Raw genomic sequence first — 13,591 nt, 5'->3', positions numbered from 1 at the left:
ACTTTACTTATTATATGGACTCTGAATTGGGTATGCTTGAAAGTAATGTAGTGAGGGAAGGTGGCTATGAGCAGACTGTAATACATCATAACCAATTTCAGTGGAGGACTTGTAAAAACAAAAAAATGACATAACAAATATAATCAGAGAAATAATTAATTAGGGAAAAAAGATGAATCTTTTCATGTATTGAGAAAGAGAAATGCCATATAAATAGACTGCATTCTTTCAGACAATTTAGTTATCTGAACAATATCAAGAGATATAGAGGAAGACTTCTAGCAAATTGTACTAGTTCCTATTATAGCTTTTATAAAACATATAAACAAGAATTATACTAGACTGACAAAGATGGTTGGATTGTGATTTGGATACTTTTATTAATGAAATCATAAATCAATTAAGGATTTTATATATATACATAATATTATTTATATACATTGTAATATATGATCACCTATAAGATCATATATATATGAATCATCAAAGCATTATGTATATATATTATGTATTTATACATATATAAAAAATCTCTAAATATATTGATACTATGGATGATAGAGAAATATTGGTACCTTCAACAGAGAAATTAAAGTTTAAAAGAATGGATTATGGGGAGAACGTAAGTTCTATTTTTTGACATAGTAAACCTGAGAGGTTTATATTGCCTTGCATCCAAGGTTATCTCCAGTCATCCCAATTCATATCTGACCATTGGAACCAGATAGCTCCAGAAGAGAAAGTGAGGCTGGTGACATAGCATAGTACAACCTCACTCAAATTCAGTTTACTTGCTTGTCATGAATATCACCTCTCTGATGTTATGGTCTTCTTGGAGAACGACTGACAAACATCATCATTATACATATATTCATAAACATATACATATAAATACACATATATGTGTGTATATATTATACATAAACACACACACTCACACACACACACATATATATATATACATATATAATTTATTATATAATTGTAATGATTTTACAATTGGGGAAACTGAGGCAGATAAAAGCTAAAAATTTTACTGGGGACACAAAAGTGGTATCTAAGACTAGATTTAAACTCAAGTCTTTCTGATTTCAAGACCAGAACTCTGTCTAATTCACCACCCATCTGCTTCTCAGACATAATGAATGGGTAGTATCTGTGTAAGTAGAGAAGATGGGAATGATACAAAAACTATTATAGACACAACCTCAATAGGACTTAATAATTTATTGGATACAGGGTATTAATGAAGTATACTGATGAGATCCAGATGATTCTGAGATTAGAAGACTAATAGTACCTTTGACTGAAAATGGGAATCTTAGAGGAAGGACAGGTTTTGGGGGGAAAATGAATTCTGTTTGGAAATATTGAGTTTGATTTTCTTATTGGACATCCTAGCAGTGATGTCTTACAGTCAATGGGTGATGAAGTTGGAAACTCAGAAAAGGGACAAGAATGGAACATGTAGATTTTAGAATCATTTGAATAGCAATAATAAATGAACCTCATAGAAAATGACAGGCTTACCAAAATGAAGTATACAAAAATAAGAAAGATGGACTATAAGAGAGTCTTTGAGGCAATGAGAGACATATTTAATGAACCAACAAAGCACACTAGATAATATTAATAAATCCAGGAGAAAATTATTGGAAGCTTTGAAGAGAACCATTTCAAGTGAGTAGTACAGTGAGAAATCAGATGACAATGAACAAAGAAATGAGTTAGAAGTTAAGTGAAGAAATTAGTACAGAAAGCTAGTTCTAAGAGATTGGCAGTGAAAGGGAGGATAGATAGAGGATGTTAGTGTGGGAGGATGATGGTATCTATTCAAAGGAATTTGTTTTCACAGATAGAACATATCCTGATGCATTTACATCACTTAATTCCAAATTTGAAAATAATTGGATGAATTGCAGACAATCAAAGACATCTTAAATGCTTAGTTTTTCTATTTAAAAACCACTAACGTACTAAAATTTGTATTTTTTTTCTATTTTTCCCTAACACAACTATAGTTTAGGTGACTGGATTAATGATTTCTCTGATGATGCAACTGACTGAAAATTCTTTCAAATATTTTCTCAGTTTTACTGTCACAGTTTGAAGAACTAGAGATTAAATGAAATAGATGCTGTTTGCTGCTCTTTGGACATATAATTTTTCCAAAGAATCTGTATTCTCTTGCTGAGCTTTCCCCTCAGGTATTTCTTCATTCTTCAGAAAATCTCCAAAATCAGAGTTTTATATCCACTTCTGAATCTCAGAAATAAGTATTATTAAGATGTCCTCTTCAATCACTTGCTTTTTTCTTTTATTTTTGTACTTATAACAGTCATCTAAAAACTTCTGAGTGCCATATTCTCTGCCTCACATCTGCTAGTCATTCACAGTTCTTTATTGTACAATATTACTGTAACTATGTTCATTGTTCACCTGGTTCTGTTCTTCTTCCCTGTGTTTTGGTTCATATGATTCTTTCCAGGTTTTACTGAAATCATTCTGCTTAATATTTATTTTTTATTGATATTTTATTTTTTCAAATATATGTTATGGAATTTTTTTTACTATTCATCCCTATGCATATTTATGTTACACAATTTTCTCCCTCCCTCCTTTGCCACTCCCCTTCCCTCAGAGGCGAACAGTCTAGGGAATGTTGGACCAGTGCATTTATGTATAACATGTTCACATAATAATTATTTTCAGTATGAGGAATTAGGACTAAGGAGAAAAGTAAAACATAGGAAATTTTTTTAAAAATGAGCATAGTATTCATTAGAATTGTGTAGCTTGGCATTTTTTCCATTATTAGGATGTGAAGGCATTGTCCACAACAGGTTTCCTAGTTCTGTGCTAGTTCACTGAACTGCTGAGAGGAGCTGCATCCATCTTAGTTGATCAACTCACAATGTTTTTGATAATGTGTCCAATGGTCTTTCAGTTCTGCTCCTTTCCCTCAGCATCAGTTTGTGTAATATTTTCCATGCTCTAGAATCCAACTATTATAGTTTTGTTGTCCATGTCTCCTTGTAATTTATTCAGTTTCTCCTCTAATAATTTGGATGCTATACCACTAAGTACATATATGTTTAATAATAATATACCATCATTTCCTATAGTGACATTTAAGAAGATAAAGTTTCCTTCTTTATCCCTTTTAATAAGATCTATTTTTGCTTTTGTTTTGTCTGACAGCAGGATCGCTACCCCTGACTTTCTTTTTCTGATGATGCATTATGTATTTTGTTCCAGTCTTTTACCTTAATCCTATGTATAACTCTGCTTCAAATCTGATTCTCATAAACATATTGTAGGATTCTGGCATTTAATCCATTCTGCTACCTACTTGCATTTTATGGGAGAGTTCATCACATTCATATTTAAAGTTAAGATTACTAATTCTGTATTTACTTCCATGCTATCTTTCTCCATTTCTATTTTTTTTCTTTCTGTTCCACTTATTCCTCCTCACCATTCTTTTTTCCCAGTAACTTTTCTTTAAAATTTAAACTTTAGATTTCCAGGAAAAAGCAAAATTGACAGTGTGAAGCTAGTATGGTCCTGCAGCTTTCCCCTACACAGCATTAAATGAAGCCTCTACACAGACATTAAAGCAACAGATCCTATTAAAAATGAAGGACTTAAACAAGTTTTCAACTATAAACATCATGGTTTACCTTCAGTGAAGTTCTGTCTCTTCAGGATTAAAGGGGAAGTAAAGCTCAGGTAGGTTGGAGAACAGGAAAATCAGTGGAAGTATCTGAACTTCATTGCAGTCCAGGTCCAGCAGCTAGGCAACAGTACAGATGCTCACAGTTAGATAGCAGACTAGCAGATAGGGTCCCAATTCCAAAGTCTGAACTCTGGGAACACTGAGACAAAAGACAGGACTGGGCTGTGAACAAATCACTGCATTGGCAGAGCCTAGACATAAAGTAGGAAACACACCTCTGGATAGACAATGCATAGGCAGCATTTTGACCAATGATAAGCCAGGGCTCAGACCCCCCCATCCCAGCACAAAAACTTGGGACTATACTTCCTAAACCCCAGGAGAAGAGCTCAACAATCAAAATGAGCAAAAAAACAAGAGAAAATCATAGAAAGCTATTATGAAAATAGAGATGGTAAAAAATGCCATCTCAAGAAAAAAACAGTAAAAAATTTACCTACATAAAAATTCCCAAAGTACTCTATTAATTGGACTCAAGTCCAAAATCTTGTAAAAATTTACTTAAAAAACCAAAGAAAAGAAGAAGAAAAGTGGGGGTGGGGGTAGAGAAATTAGAGCCATGCAGGAAAATTATTAAAAACTAACCAAAGAAATCAACTCCTTTAAAAGTAAAATTAACTAATTGGAAAAAAATGTAATTCTTCAAAAAATAAAATCAATCAACTGGAAAATAATGCAACTCATCTAAAATTCAAATTGACCAAGTGGACAGGTAATGCAACTCAGCAAAAAGTAAAATTAATCAACTGGAAAAAGAAACACAAAAGCTAACTGAAGAAAATAAAACTCTAAAAATTAGAATTGGACAAATAGAAATCAATGCATCTATGACACACCAAGATTCCATCCAAAAAAGTCAAAAGATGAAAAAAAGAAATGAAAATGTAAAGTAGCCTTTAGGAAAAATAAACAATCTGGAAAATAGATCCAGAAGAGATAATTCACGAATAATTGGTCCACTAGAAAGCTTAGATTACAAAAAGAGCCTGGAAACTATCTTTCACAAAATTATCCAGGAAAACTGTCCTAATCTGCTAGATTAAGAAGACAAAATAGTCACTGAAAGACTACACAGAACTCTTCCACAAAGAGACCCCAGGATAAAAATTCGGACTATAAAATCACATTTGAAATAAATGAAAAAGTAATGCAAGCAGCCAAAATAAACAATTTAAATTAAAAAAGGAAGCATAATTATAAGTACAGGATGTATCAGCTTCAACGAGGAAAGATAAGAAGGCCTAGAATATGGTATTACAGAGGGCAAAGGATTGCAATCAAGAATTTACTACCCAGGGGCGGCTAGGTGGCGTAGTGGATAAAGCACTGGCCTTGGAGTCAGGAGTACCTGGGTTCAAATCCTGTCTCAGACACTTAATAATTACCTAGCTGTGTGGCCTTGGGCAAGCCACTTAACCCCATTTGCCTTGCAAAAAACTAAAAAAAAAGAGAATTTACTACCCTGCATAAATTCAGTATATTCTATTCAATGAAATAGAGGACTTCCACAATTTCCTGATATGAAGACCAGAACTGAACAGAGAATTTGATCTTCAAATATAAGACTCGAGATGCATAAAAATGTAAATAGAAAGGGGAAAATGTTAGTCAAGAACATTAAATTGTATATAACCCTATAAGGGAAGATAACACTTGTTCTTCAGAATTGTATTTCTCTTGGCATAGTGAAAGTGTTAAATATAGATAGAGTGATTGTACTTAGGGGATATGAGTCTCTTTGGTTCTAGTCTTCTATCAAAGAAGACCAAAATGACATCACGTTGTTTGAGACAAATTGCAAGGCATCCAATTGTGACTGATCAAACCAAGACAAGCTCAGAATGCTCTAACACAGGTCATGCGCAAAATTTTCCAGGTGAAAAGTCAGGGTGCTTACTCTAAACTTATGTATCTCACATTTCTATTAGGTTAATTTAATTATGCCTTGCTCATAAAACTTATCCCTTTCTCTGATGGTCTTGTGCCAATGTCTCCCTTTCCTTAAAAGCAATTGGAAAGTACTTAGGAGAAACCTTCCATGTGTTCCAGTACTTAGAGTACTTAAAGGACTTTAATTAAATCAGAAGTGACTTTATTACTTTACTTTACTAGATACTTAGAGGTTTCTAGTACCTTAGGGGTAGGGAGTGAGAATCTACTTTAAAGAGCTAGACATAAAGAGATTAGGAGGTGATTTCATGTTAATCCACAGTTCTGTTGAGGCATTGAGTATCATGGTTGGAAGATACTATGGGAAAGAATGCACTTGATACTTGGATTGGGGAGGGCTGTAGGGCTATGGCTGGAACACTATAGAGATGGAAGGAGAGATTATATTTAGAGGGACTGGACATGAAAAAAATTTGCAAGTCTTGAAATTTTGGCTACAATTATAAGGAGTATGCTTGTGGGGGAGGTACAAATGGTTCATGAAATAATTTGGTTTTAAGTAATGCTTTGACTCATGAGAATTGTGTGCCCATGGAGGGTACTTGAAAAGAGAGTATGATTTAAAGTTATAATTTGATGTGATTCATGACTCTTGAGAAGTGTATTTCTAATGAGCCAGAAGAGGGGAGGGTATTTTATGACTATGAGGTGATGCTACTTGTCAATCAATCAAGCAATCAATCAATTAGTTTGATTGATTGCACTTTGATAGTACTTTGAGTTTCTCAAGCAATCAAGTAATTAACTTTTGATTGATTATAGTTTAATTGATACTACTTCTATCAGGTCAGATAACATGAACATAATTTGACTAAAGGGATGTGAGTAAAAGACAGCGTTAAATCAACAAAAACATAAAAAGATGGAGAAGACTAGGCATTAGTGATGAAAGAGACCAGGTAAAGTGCCACAAAGACCTATTATATTAGAGGGAAAGAAGGCAGGGTATGAACACTGAGTAAATTCTGTTCAGTAGATTTGACCCAGGGAGGGAATAGCAGACATTCCCAATTGTGATTAAAAATCTATCATATCCTATAGGGAAGTGAGGGAGGGGAAGAGAAAGAAATGGAAAGAAGAGAGTCATAAAAAAGAAGGCAAAGATATACAGGTAAAGTAAATTGAAAGTTGAAATCTAAAAGAAAAAGTTAAAGAAAGAAATAAAACATTGATGAGAAGAATTAGAGGAAAGAAAAAAGAAAAATACAAATGGGGAAAGATAACATAGAGGGAGACAAAATTAGTCATTATAACTCCTAATTGTATATGGGATGAATTCTCCCATAAAAAGGATGAGGATAGCAGATTGGATTAAAAACCAGAATCCTAGAATATATTGTTTATAAGAAATACATTTGAAGCAGAGAGATATACACCACAGTGTAAAGGTAAAAGGCTAGAGCAAAATATATCATATTTCCTTAGAAGTAAAAAAAAAAATCAAGAGTAGTGATTCTGATCTCAGACAAAACAAAAGCAAAAATAGATCTCATTAAAAGATATAAGGAAAGAAACTACATTATCTTAAAAGATATCACAGAGGGTGGGTAGGCAGCTCAGTGGATAGAGCACCAACCCTGGAGGCAGAAGGATCTAAATTCAAATCCAGCCTCGGACACTTAATAATTACCTAGCTGTGTGACCTTAAGCAAGTTAGTAAATCCTTTTGCATTGCACAGAAACAAAAACAAAAGGCATCACAGGCAATGAAGTTATAACATTATTAAAGATATATGCACTTAGTGGTATAGCATCCAAATTCTTAGACAAGAAGTAGAAGGAATTACAAGGAGATATAGACAGCAAAACTATAATAAGGGCACTTCACCCTCCCTCTCTCAGAACTAGATAAATCTAACCACAAAATAAACAAAAGGAAGTTAAGAAGGTGAATAAAAATCTTAGAAAACTTAGATATTATAGATGTCTGGAGAAAAATGAATGTGAATAGAAAAGAATATATCTTTTTCTCTGAAGTACATGTCACACATACCAAAATTAAGCATGTACTGAGGCATAAAAGCCTTAAATTCAGAAAGGCAGAAATTAAATATGCATGTTTTTCAGAACATGGTGCCATAAAAATTATATGTAATAAAGGGCCATGGAAAAATAAACTAAAAATTAATTGGAAGCTAACTTAATTTTAATTAAAAATTAAAATAAACAACAAATCATAGAAATAATCAATCATTTAATTCAAGAAAATAACTAGACATCAATCTAAAATTTGTGGGGTGCAACCAAGATTTTTTAGGGGAAATTTTGTATCTTTAAATGCTTATATGTATAAAATAGAGAAAGAAGTGATCAATGAATTGGAAATGAACATAAAAAACCTAGAAAAAGGAATAAATTAAAGATTCCAAATTAAATGTCAAATTAGAATTTCTGAATTTCAAAGAAGAGGCTAATCAAATTGAAAGCAAGAAACCCATTGACTTAATACATAAAATTAAAAGTTGATTTTATGAAAAACAACAAAAAAGATAAACTTTTAGTTAATCTGATTAAAAAAGAAAGAAAATCAAATTAGCTTTATCAATTATGAACAAGTTGACCTCACTACCAATGAGGAGGAAATTAAAGAGATAATTCAGAGATATTTTGTCCAACTGTATGCCAATAAATTTGATAACCTGAATGAAATGGATTAAAATTTACAAAAATACAAATTGCCTAGATTAGCATAAGAGTAAATAAAAAACTTAACCCCATTTCAGAAAAAGAAATTGAAGAAAACATCATTAAACTCATTAAGAAAAAGTCCCTAGATCAAGATGGATTAACAAATGAATTTTACAAAACATTTAAGGAACAATTAATTGCAGTTCTAAATAAACGATTTTTAAAAATAAGAGAAGTTCTGTTAAATTCCTTTTAAGACACCAATATGGTCCTGATACCTAAATCAGAAAGAGTCAAAACAAAGAAAATTATAAGAGTCAAAAGAGTCAAAACAAAGAAAAATTATAATTCAATCTCCATAATGAACACCAATGCAAAAATCTTAAGTAAAATTTAGCAAAGAGATTATAGCAAGTTATTACTAGGATAATACATCATGATTAGGTAGGATTCATATCAACCACCAGTTTGTTTCAACATTAGAAAAATTGCTCAACATATCAATCATACTGAACATATCAATAACAAAACCAACAGAAATCATATAATTATCTCAATGAATGCTGATAAAGTCTGACAAATTACAACATCCATTCAATTAAAAGCACTAAAAAGGAAAAGAATAAATGGAGCTTTTTTAAAAAAATAAGAAGAAGTGAGGGGCAGCTAGGTGGCATAGTGGATAAAGCACTGGCCCTGGAGTCAGGAGTACCTGGGTTCAAATCTGGCCTCAGAAACTTAATAATTACCTAGCTGTGTGGCCTTGGGCAAGCCACTTAATCCCATTTGCCTTGCAAAAACCTAAAAAAAAAATAAGAAGTGGCTATCTAAAATGGTCAACAATGTAATGGGGATAAACTAGGTGATTTCCAATAAGATCAGGGGTTAAACAAGGATGCCCATTATCATATTAGTATTCAATAATGTATTAGAAAAGTTAGCTTTAGCAATAGAAGACAAAGAAATTGAAGAAATTAGAATTAGCAATAAGCAAGCAAAACTTTCACTCTTTGCAAATATAAAATGGTATAGTTAGAGGACCCAAGAAATTCATCTAAAAACTAAGCCAAACAATTAGCAAATTCAAGAAAATATCAGAATATAAAATGGTCCCACATAAATTATTAGCATTTCTATATAAGAAAAATAAAATCCAAGGGCAAACGATAGAAAGAAAATACCATTTAAAGTAACTGCAGATGAATTAAAGCTTCTCTGAGGTGCCACCTCACACCTCTCAGACTGGATAATATGACTAGAAAGGATAATGATCATTGTTGGAATGGTTGTGGGAAATATAGTACACTATTACATTGTTGCTGGAGCTGTGAAATCATCCAAACTTTCTGGAGAGCAATTTGGAACTACACCCAAAAGGCAAGAAAAATGTGCATACCCTTTGATCCAGCAATACCACTACTGGGTCTATACCCAGTAGTGAATGATGTGATGATGAAAATGGGTAAAAACATCATTTGAACAAAAATATTCATAACAGCCCTGTTTGTGGAGGCAAAGACTTGGAAATCAAGTAAATGTCCTTCAATTGGAGAAGGGCTTAACGAACTGTGATATATGTATGTCATGGAGCACTATCATTCTTTTAGAAACCAGGAGGGATGGGAATTCAGGGAAGACTGAAGGGATTTGCATGAGCTGATGCTGAGTGAGATGAGCAGAACCAGAAAAACACTGTACACTCTAACAGCTACATGGGAGTGGTGATCAACCTTGATGGACTCCCTCATTTCATCACTGCAACAATTAGGGACAATTTGACGATGTCTGCAATAGAGAATACCATTTGTGTCCAGAGAAACAACCATGGAGCTTGAACAAAGACCAAGGACTATTAAATTTAATTAAGAAAAAAAAACTGATATCTTATTTTCTGATCTTGCTGTCTCTTATACTTTATGTTTCTTCCTTAAGGATATTGTTTTTCTCTTATCACATTCAATTTGGATCAATGTATCTCATGGAAACAATGTAAAGGTTGGCAGACTGCTGCCTTTGGGGGAGGTGGGAGGGAGGTAAGATGGGGGTGGAATTGTAAAACTCAAAATAAATAAAATCTTTAAACAAAAAATAAAAAAGAAATTGAAAAAAAGCAACTGTAGATGGACTTCCGGTCAAGATGGCAGAGAGAAGATAGACACTGATAAGTGTTCCTCTTTCCCCTCAAAAACAACATGAGAGAAACTTCTTAACATAAATTCGATCAACAAAACCCAGAAAGAGAAGCTAGGAGTATACCTAACAAGGTCTGTCATAGGGGACTGTGGGTGAACCAGGAGACAAGAGCAGAAGACCAGTACAGGGACAGCAGCTGGGGAGGAAGACAGAGGGCCAGCCTCAGGCATAGAAAGTTCAGTGAGTGGCAAGTGCAAGATCCAACTTTAGCTGGGGAGTCTTTGACCTGGGGAAGAGGAACTACAAGAGGGTGAGTTCCAGCACAGAGTTTCAGAGCACGCCTTGAGAACAACCACCTGGGCCAGGGCCTGAGCTCCATATTTTCAACAGAGCCCTTTACCCAGAACAAACAATAAACAACCCCACCACCACCACCACCACCCCCCAAGGAAAAAGAGTTCACTCAAGGGAAAAAGATGAATCCCTACACCAGGGCCCAGCCCCATGTTCAAGGTCAACTCAGACCTTGCTGTTCAGGACCTCAAACTCTCCAGAGAAAACAAGCAGAGCCTCCTATTGGCTTTACCATGGAATTACTAAGACAAGTGAACAAAGCCTCTAGGATCTTCAAAAGGAAACCTTTTAGAGAGCCAATCCCCTCCAACATAAGATCCTATAAAGATGAAGAAAGGCCATAAAAAATGGGAGACCATGAAGAAACAAATAAAAGAGACAGATTCTAAACCAGAGAGATCTAGCACTGCTGAGGACAATATGAATTGGTCTCCAGCCCTTGAAGAAATGAGGAAGGAGTTTAAAAATCAATTGGAAAAATTGGGAAAAAAAACTCAAGAGAAAATTAACACATTGCAAGAGAAAATTTACATCTCACAGCATGACAACAAATCCTTGAAAAATACAACTGGACAAATACAAAATGAGAATAACTCTCTCAGATCTTAAATTAGGCAAGTGCAAAAAGAAAATGATTCTCTCAAATGCTCAATTGGGAAAAATTCAAAAAGAAAATGATTCTCACAAAACTTCATTTGGGCAAATGGAAAAGTCCTTCAAAAATAGAACTGAGCAACTAGAAAAGGAGTTGCAAAAGACAAATGAAGAAAAATCTTATTCTCTAAAGAAAAGAATGGAATCTATGGAAACTAATCACTTCATGAGAAAAGAAGATTGTCTTGAACAAAACCAAAAGATCAAAAAAATAGAAAAAAAATGCAAAAACCTCATCAGCTAATCCACTGACCTCAAGAACAGATCAAGACGGGAGAACCTGAAAATCACAGGCCTTCCTGATAACAATGAAGAGCAAATAAGCCTGGACTTAATATTCCATGATTTATTGATGAAGAATTGCCCTGATATCATGGAACCAGAGGGCAAAATAGTTATTGAAAGAATACATCAATCCTCTCTGGAAAGACATCCTAAAATGAAAACACCAAGGAATGTTGTGGCCAAATTCCACAACTATCAGAAAAAAGAAAAAAATCCTACAAATACCCAAAAAGAAAAAATATCAAATACCAAGGAGCCGCAGTAAAGTTACACAGGACCTAGCTGCAGCAACATTAAGGTATTGAAGGGCCTGGCATGTGACATTCCAAAGAGCAAGGGAGCTTGGAATGCAGGCAAGAATCCACTACCCAGCAAAGCTGAACCTTATCTCCCAGGGCAAAAGATGGACACTTAATGAAATGGGAGACTTCCAAAATTCCCTGAATGAAAATACTAGAGCTAAATAGAAAATTTGGACATCAAACAGAAGACTCAAGAGATACATGAAAGGGTAAAAAAAACCCTGCTAACCAATAAGATGAAACACACTATATATCCACTTGGGAGAAAGATTCTCATAACTCTTGAAAATTGTAGCTCTATTAGAGAGAATATACATAGCCAGAAGTGTTGGACATGCATAACTTTTCTGTGAATGGTTTAAAAACAATATGCATCCTTTAAAAGGGGGGTAGTAAGGAGATGGGAGGTTGGAGGCAGACAGATTGGGGTAAATCTCATTACATCAAGAGGTACAAAAGACCTTTTGAAATTGAGGGGAAGAAAGGAGATGAGAACCACCTGAATTTTCATCTCATCAGACTTGGCTTAAAGTTAACTTAGATATGTTTAGTTAAGTTAAGAAGCTTATCTTATCTTTCAAGCATTAAAAGGGAAAAGGGGGACAAGGACAGGGAGGGGGAGAAAAGGGAGAACTAAATGAATGAAGGGAAGAAGGGGAAAAGGGCAAAAGGGAAAGGGGAAAGAAAGGGGAGTGGGGTAGATATAAGAAGGAAAACACGTCGAAGGAGGCAGTATTCAGAAACAAAACACTGGGGAATATGCATAAAGGGAAGGAGAAAAATATAAACAGAAGAAAGATAGCATAGAGGGCAATAAAAAGCTGGTAATTATAACTTCGAATGTGAATGGGATGAACTCTCTCTTAAAATGTAAGCGAGTAGCAGAGTGAATTAAAAACAAGAATCCTACAATATGCTGCTTACAAGAAACTCATTTGAAGCAAAGAGATACATATAGAGTAAAGGTAAAAAGTTGGAGCAAAATATATTTAGCTTCAGCTGAAGTGAAAAAAACAGGGGTAGCAATCCTAATCTCAGACAAAGAAGCTGCAAAAATAAATATCATTAAAATAGCTAAGAAAGGAAATTATATCCGCCTAAAAGTTACCATAGACAGATAAAGTAATTTCAATACTAAATATGTATGCACACAATGGTAAAGCATCCAAATTATTATAGGAGAAGTTGAAAGAGCTACAAGAAGACATAGACAGCAAAGCTCTACTAGTGGGAGAGCTCAACCTCCCTCTCTCATACTTAGATAAATCTAATCCCCCCAAATAGAGTGTTAGAAAACCTAGATATGATAGACCTATGGAAGAAACTGAATGGGGATAGAAAGGAATATACTTTTTCAGCAGTACATGGCTATTAAACAAAAATTGACTATGCATTAGGACATTAGAAACCTAATGATCAATTACAGAAAGGGAGAAATAGGGAATATATCTTTCTCAGATAATAATGCAACAAAAATCATGTGCAATATTAGGCCAAGGAGATATACAGCCATAACTATTTGGAAACTAAATATCCTCATTTGAAA

Source organism: Macrotis lagotis, chromosome 1 (assembly GCF_037893015.1).
Source record: "Macrotis lagotis isolate mMagLag1 chromosome 1, bilby.v1.9.chrom.fasta, whole genome shotgun sequence".
Taxonomy (NCBI): domain Eukaryota; kingdom Metazoa; phylum Chordata; class Mammalia; order Peramelemorphia; family Peramelidae; genus Macrotis; species Macrotis lagotis.
Note: the sequence above shows the minus strand (reverse complement) of the source record.